A 6642-nucleotide genomic window follows, 5' to 3' on the forward strand; every position below is an offset into this window, starting at 1 on the left:
TATTGCTCAGGAATATCTCTCTTTGACTAGAGTCTCTTTTTCACATACGAGCTGCAAAACATCATGTTACTGACTGAATGCAACATATATTAAAATTGTATGTGATGACAAACACCCAAAAAGAAATATTTTTGATCATATTAGTGACTAAGCGGTAGCATAGTTGGTTGAGGCACCATGCTACAAGCCAGAAGGTTGCGAGTTCAAGTCCCGATGAGGTCACTGGATCTTTTTCAATTGACCTAATCCTTCCAGCTGCACTATGGCCCTGGGGTATACTATACTCAGCCTCTAACAGAAATGAGTACCAGGAATATTCTTGGGGATAAAGGGCGGCCGGCGCATAAGCTGACAACCTTACTGCCATCTATGAGCCGATTGTCTTGAAAATGTGGGAACCTCAATATCTCACAACCCTATGGACCTCCATGGCCTGTTACAGGAATACCTTAATAACAACAACAACAATAATAATAATAATTAGTGACTAAGTGTTCTACAGATTGGTACTTTTTCCAGTCTTCACTATATTTCTACAAAATATTGTTACACCAGTGATATGAATGAGGATAATGAATTGAAAAGAGATCAGATCCACAGTATTAAAACAGTTACATGCCAACTTCTCACTGCAGGGATTTAAGTTAAATTCCAGAGAAATACTTGAGAAATTTGCAGCATACAAATTGGCACAGTAAAAGCCATTTCTCACAATGTGTCAGTCATCCTTCCCATTTTTTAACCTCCTAAGTTCCTACATGCATGTAACTGTATGTGACCTGCGTGATAGGCATAGTTACACACCGTGTTCAGAGTGCAGGCTGATTGGACATTGGTTTTACTGTCGGCAGCTTCCTGCGAAAGAGCTGTGGCACTTGAGAAGAAAAATGCTGCTACATGGCCAGTACAGCTAGCACAACTGTTTACTTCTTATGTTGATCATTAATAAAATACAGTAATTAATATTTTATTCACCATCACAGATGATGTTCAAAATCTATGTCCTCTGCTGTGAGACATGACTGAATTCTTTGAAACAGATTTCAGGAAACTTGTCACAATTTACATTGATGAATGTTGTAAATTGCTTCATGAAAATTCTGTTTTTGAACCTTCATGTCATGGGGATTGTTGGCATACACAACCCTTTTTGAGTTTTCCCAACAAAAAAAAAATCACATGGGTTTAGATTTGGAGATCTAGGGCGTCAGCAAACCCCTGTTAAAGCGGCCTCCGTAGTCTAGAGGTAACGTTCCCACCTCATGACTCGTGGTACGCGGGTTCAAACCCGGTGGAGATCGTGGAATTTTTAAGGGCGCAAAAATTCAGGGAACAAGTCCTCCGGGACGGACTTTAAGTCGTCGTAGCTTTACGGCATGTAAAAGAACCTCATATCTCCAAAGGAGGTCACTGAGCCAAATTCAAGGACATTTCCCGCCCAACAGTAGTATCTAACACCTCTGATAAATGGGGGAAGCATTATAGATACTGCTAAGCCAGTAGAGGACGAACTCGCTGGCTTGGTCGGGTCTGATGGTACGCACCAATATCGGTAGGGTATAGACACTGGTAGAATATCATAGAGGGAAGCACAATGGACCAATAGTGGTCTAAGTGCATGGGGAAACCCACCCTCTCCAATAACTAACTAAACCCCTGTTAATAATTCTATCATCCCCATTAATTCCCCAAACACACCACGTAATGTTCGGATACTTTTCTTAGTTGTAAGGGGAGTCCTGCTCTCTTGCATAAAATAACTTAATCTTTCTTCTGCAGGTGCTAAATTAATGAAAAATCCATTGAGCACATCATTAATGTATCATTGAGCATCAAGATTCCTTCATAAAATATTGTGTCCAATGATAAGATTAGTGCTAATTGCACACATATGCCTATCGTTTGGTTGTAAAGTTGAAGTTCAATTAGGGCATGAGGATTTTCACTTCTCCAATATCTGTTGTTTCGTGAGTTCACATATCACAATAGATTAAAATTAGCCTCATCTGTGAAAAATGTCAGCTTAGGATCAATAAGTCTGTCATGCACATTATTGATAAACCAATTATGAAACATCACTCTTTTTCATAAATCACAGGTTTAATTTCAGGCATAACAGTAATTTTGTACAGATGAATATGGAACAATTTAGTTGCTGTACCTGCACTGACTACAGAAACATCACTTTGTTGTGCTAATTGCTGCAAAGATCTTCAAGAATTTTCTATTTGATGACCGATGTCATCAAGTTTTTCCTCAGTTAAAACACGATTTCTTTTTAATGGCTGTCAATTAAAATACCACTGGCTCCAACTTTCTTCACTAATTTTGAAACTGTATCTCTAGATGGACATGTTATGTCAGGAAATTTATGGCAAAATTTTCTCCTGCATGATTTTTAAGTTTTTTTTTTTCACATAGCAACCATAAATCAAAACTCTTTGTTCTAAACTGTATCTCACAGTTAGAGTGTTAGTCAGTCAGTCAGTGTTACACCATTGAGTTTTATAGAAAACTCAATGGTGTAACACTGACTGACTCACTGATCATGTGATCACTGAATGAGTGATCCTCAGTTTTCCAAGGGATCCCACAGTGTCTGCCGATATGACGTTCTGAGAAGCTCTCTGGACATCTAATAGGTCTGCACAATGAACACTCAGTAAAACAGAAGCTGACAGTACATTCAAATGTTCATAAAACAAACAAACATACAAATTAGGTATGATGAGAGGCAGATTTTATGTCTTCTTCTTTGTTTATTTTAGAGCTTAAGTTTCTGATCCCTTTCTAGAATTTATCTTAATAATTTCATGCATATGTATATGTATGTTCTGCCATAATTCTGGGAACTAAATGAATTAAGTCAATCTACTTACGCTTTATCATCCAATTCATTCATACTTGAAAGCTTAATAGGAATTTATTACTTACTTACTTACTCATGGAGCTGAGCCATTCTTGAGCTGCCAGTTCTGCAGCTTTTAAAGAACTTCCCAGCATTTTATGGAACGCGAAGGCTCATTACCATGTTCACAAGAGCCCTCCACTGGACCTTATCCTCAACCAGATCAATCCAATCCATACCATCCCATCCCATCCTATCTCTATAAGATCCATTTTAATATTGTCCGCCCACCTACACCTTGGTCTTCCCAGAGGTCTCTTTCCTTCTGGCTTTCCCACCGATATCCTATATGCATTCGTCTCCCCAATTCGTGCTACATCCTCCTTGACTTGATCATTCTATTTATACCAGGAGAAGAGTACAAGTTACGTAGCTCATTATGCAGTTTTCTAGGACCTCCTGTCACTTCATCTCTCTTGAATCCAAATATTCTCCTCAACGCCCTCAGTCTATCGTCCTCCAATAAGAATTCATTGCATAGCAAATACAAGAATTGCTCTCTTACTTACTTTCAACATTTTATCACGTCCAAAGTTATGCGGTGTCATGAGAAAACAAAGGGTGATATGAAAACAAGTCAGAAGGGATGTACAAGAAAACAATTATGATCTGAGTTTATTAGTACCAATTTTTGTCACATCTTCAGGCATACAGAATATGAAAAAGAAATAAGAAAAAAAAGCTGCTTTGTTGGATCTCTAGGCAGACCTATTCTCAATCCATGGCCTCATGGTTATTCTCAGATGATGGATGAAGTACAAAATAATAGTTTTAAAAAATATGTTCCACCATTATCAAATGCTTTAAACATAATTATGATCTACTTTAAGGTGTTAGCCCAGCATTCAAGACAGCAAAACCATAAGAAGACTCAGTCTGAAATTCAAAATAGATAGCTCCTCATTGCAAGTCAACTATGTTACCGTTGCTGTGTAAATCACAACAAATAATATGAAGTAACTATTTTTTTCAGTGACATAGAAAAGGGGGGGCAGCAACCTGCTGGTGTACTTTACTTTACTCACCATGAAATGATACTATTAGTTCTGACTTCACTGGGGTTCGATAAGGATAAAGAGGCCCTGACCAGCTCCAATTATGATCAAATGAGTGGTCGAGAGTGGAGAAGTTCGTTCATTAGTCCATTTACTGCCAATCTTGCAGCTGTGTTCTTTAAGTAAGTAACACAATGTTTACTTATACTGTTAACTGTAAGACAATGTGATATGAGAGTTTGACCATAAAATCCAAATGATGTGTTAAAGCATGGTGATCAGATACATCACATTTTATGAAACACTTTTAAATCTCACCCATCACTTCCAGAGAAAAGACTGTATAACAAGGGTAACCAAACTGTGGGAGCTAGATATGAGACATATATGCAAATCCCGATAATTACTGTCTTCTGAAATATGACACTGTGTAATCTGGTAGAAGTTTACTGTTCTGAAAAGCGGCCTCCGTAGTCTAGGGGTAATGTTCCCACCTCAAGACTCAAGGTACGCGGGTTCAAACCTGGCGGAGGTCGTGGAATTTTTAAGGGTGGAAAAATTCGGGGAAAAAGTCCTCCAGGAGGGACTTTAAGCCGTGTGTCCCATGTCGGACATTTATGGCACGTAAAAGATTCTCATGTCTCTAGGAGACCTCTGAGCAAAATTAGGCAAAGTTTCCCGCCCAAGTAGTTTCCAATTCCTCCGGAAGATGGGGAAGTATCGGGGACCACTGCCAGAGAGGTGGCTGACCTCGCTGGCAGAACAGGGCTGATAGCAAGCACCAGTACAGGAAGGGCATGGCGACTGGTAGAATATTAAAGGGGGACACACAATAGATTAATAACTAGTCGCAGTGCATGGGGAAACCCACCACCTCTAAAATAATTATAATAATAATACTGTTTTGAAAGGGTGTGCTACTTCCATCTTCATTGTTATTCAGTCTTCTACCCTTAAGATGGGGTCAGCATATTCTTCTGAAATGTTTGTAAACCTCTACGAGGCTACATGATCTCATGTTACATTCCAGAAGACAGGACTTCTCAGTCTCTACAAAGAGAACATCAAATCTCAGTGCTACAGCAACACACTAAAATATGGTTTTCCATTTTATGCATTATACTGATTTTCAGTGTAACAATTTTATAAGAAAGACATGATTTGCTTAGTGGGGGGTGGAGTCCAACTGGGCCCACTCGGCACGTTGGCCACTGATTGGCCTATGGTACCTGCCATGGGTTATTATGATGGAGAATTTGGTGGAATGAAGATTGGCAGGGGAAACCCAAGTACTCAGAGAAAACCTGTCCCAGTGCCACTTTGTTCACCATAAATCCCACTTGACCAAACCTGGGAATGAACCCGGGCTGCCGCGGTGGGAAGCCAGCGACTAACCGCTTGAGCTATGGCGTGGCCTGAAAGACATGATACTTATTCACTTTAGAGCACATCTGTTATGACCTAGTAGCTGTCTTGCCACATTCTCCAGCGGTTGTCACAAATCAGACACAAAGTTTCAAATTCTTAAATACAAACATTAATAGGATAATGGCCAGATCTACTGGATTTGTCATGACATGAGTATTAAAGGCGTTAATGGACACATCTATTCAATTTTCAAGGGTATCTTGAAGATGTTCACAGTTTTAAAATAAAACTGGTACTCAATAAAATGAGGCAGTTAACACCCCATTTCTAGTTTTGAAGGACTATTGGTACTTTTCCAAGAAAGGGATGACACTGCTGAAATCAAAATGTTTACTCACCATACTTCATGAGGTATGGTGCGTCTATAGCCTTTTCTTTCAACAGACATATATTTGCTTTGTAGGAGGAAAAAATTGCAATATTTCAAATGAAGAATATATATCCAATAGAGAATCTAAGTGTTTCAAAGCATTTTTTTGGTCAATATCAGTAAAATTCATTCCTTACTGAAATATAGCAAATGTTAATTTACATTTAAAAATCGCATTCCACAATCAGCAACCATACTGTCAATACTTAACAATATAGTTAATTCAGCATGAAAATCACAGCACTGAATTTTACAGAACAAAAATATTATGATAAACATTCTGATATTGGCTATTCATTTCTTGGTCTTGGATGACAGGTATGAAAGGAACACATAATGTGGAGCTCACAAACTTCTGTCTGTCCACATATTTCATCTCTAAAATGACCCAATATATTTCACTAAAATTTGGTATTGGGGGGTCTGTGTTAAAAGTTGTCAGCTAAATTTTTATTATAGTTTCTATCTTTCCACACTACTCCCACTCTTATCTTACAAAAAGCAAAAGCCAAACGCACCCAAAATTTAAAAAGATTACACTTAATACAAAAACAGACTACGCGGTATATAGTACAGGGATAATTAAGACCATATATTTTATTGGGAAAAATTTAATATGGTATACAAGTAAATTAACAAAATACATGGAAAATCTAAACATTATCTCTGCAGCTCAATATATTTATTGCTGAGTTCCTCTGTCAACAATAAAATTTTACCTGTAAGAAATAACTAATTAAAATGAAGGATATAAATTCACATAGAACACATTAGGAAAATTTATGTGTGTATGTACTGAGTGTAACTTTTCATAGCTTTAATTGATTCCACAACCTGAAATGTGGGAATGGGTCAGGTGAAGGTATCAGTTTCTATGGCCAGTGCCTACAGGTACACCCTCCATGTGTATTGTATTTGGCACACGTTTGCCTGCACGCACA

Source organism: Cryptotermes secundus, unplaced genomic scaffold (genome assembly GCF_002891405.2).
Source record: "Cryptotermes secundus unplaced genomic scaffold, Csec_1.0 scaffold393, whole genome shotgun sequence".
NCBI lineage: Eukaryota > Metazoa > Arthropoda > Insecta > Blattodea > Kalotermitidae > Cryptotermes > Cryptotermes secundus.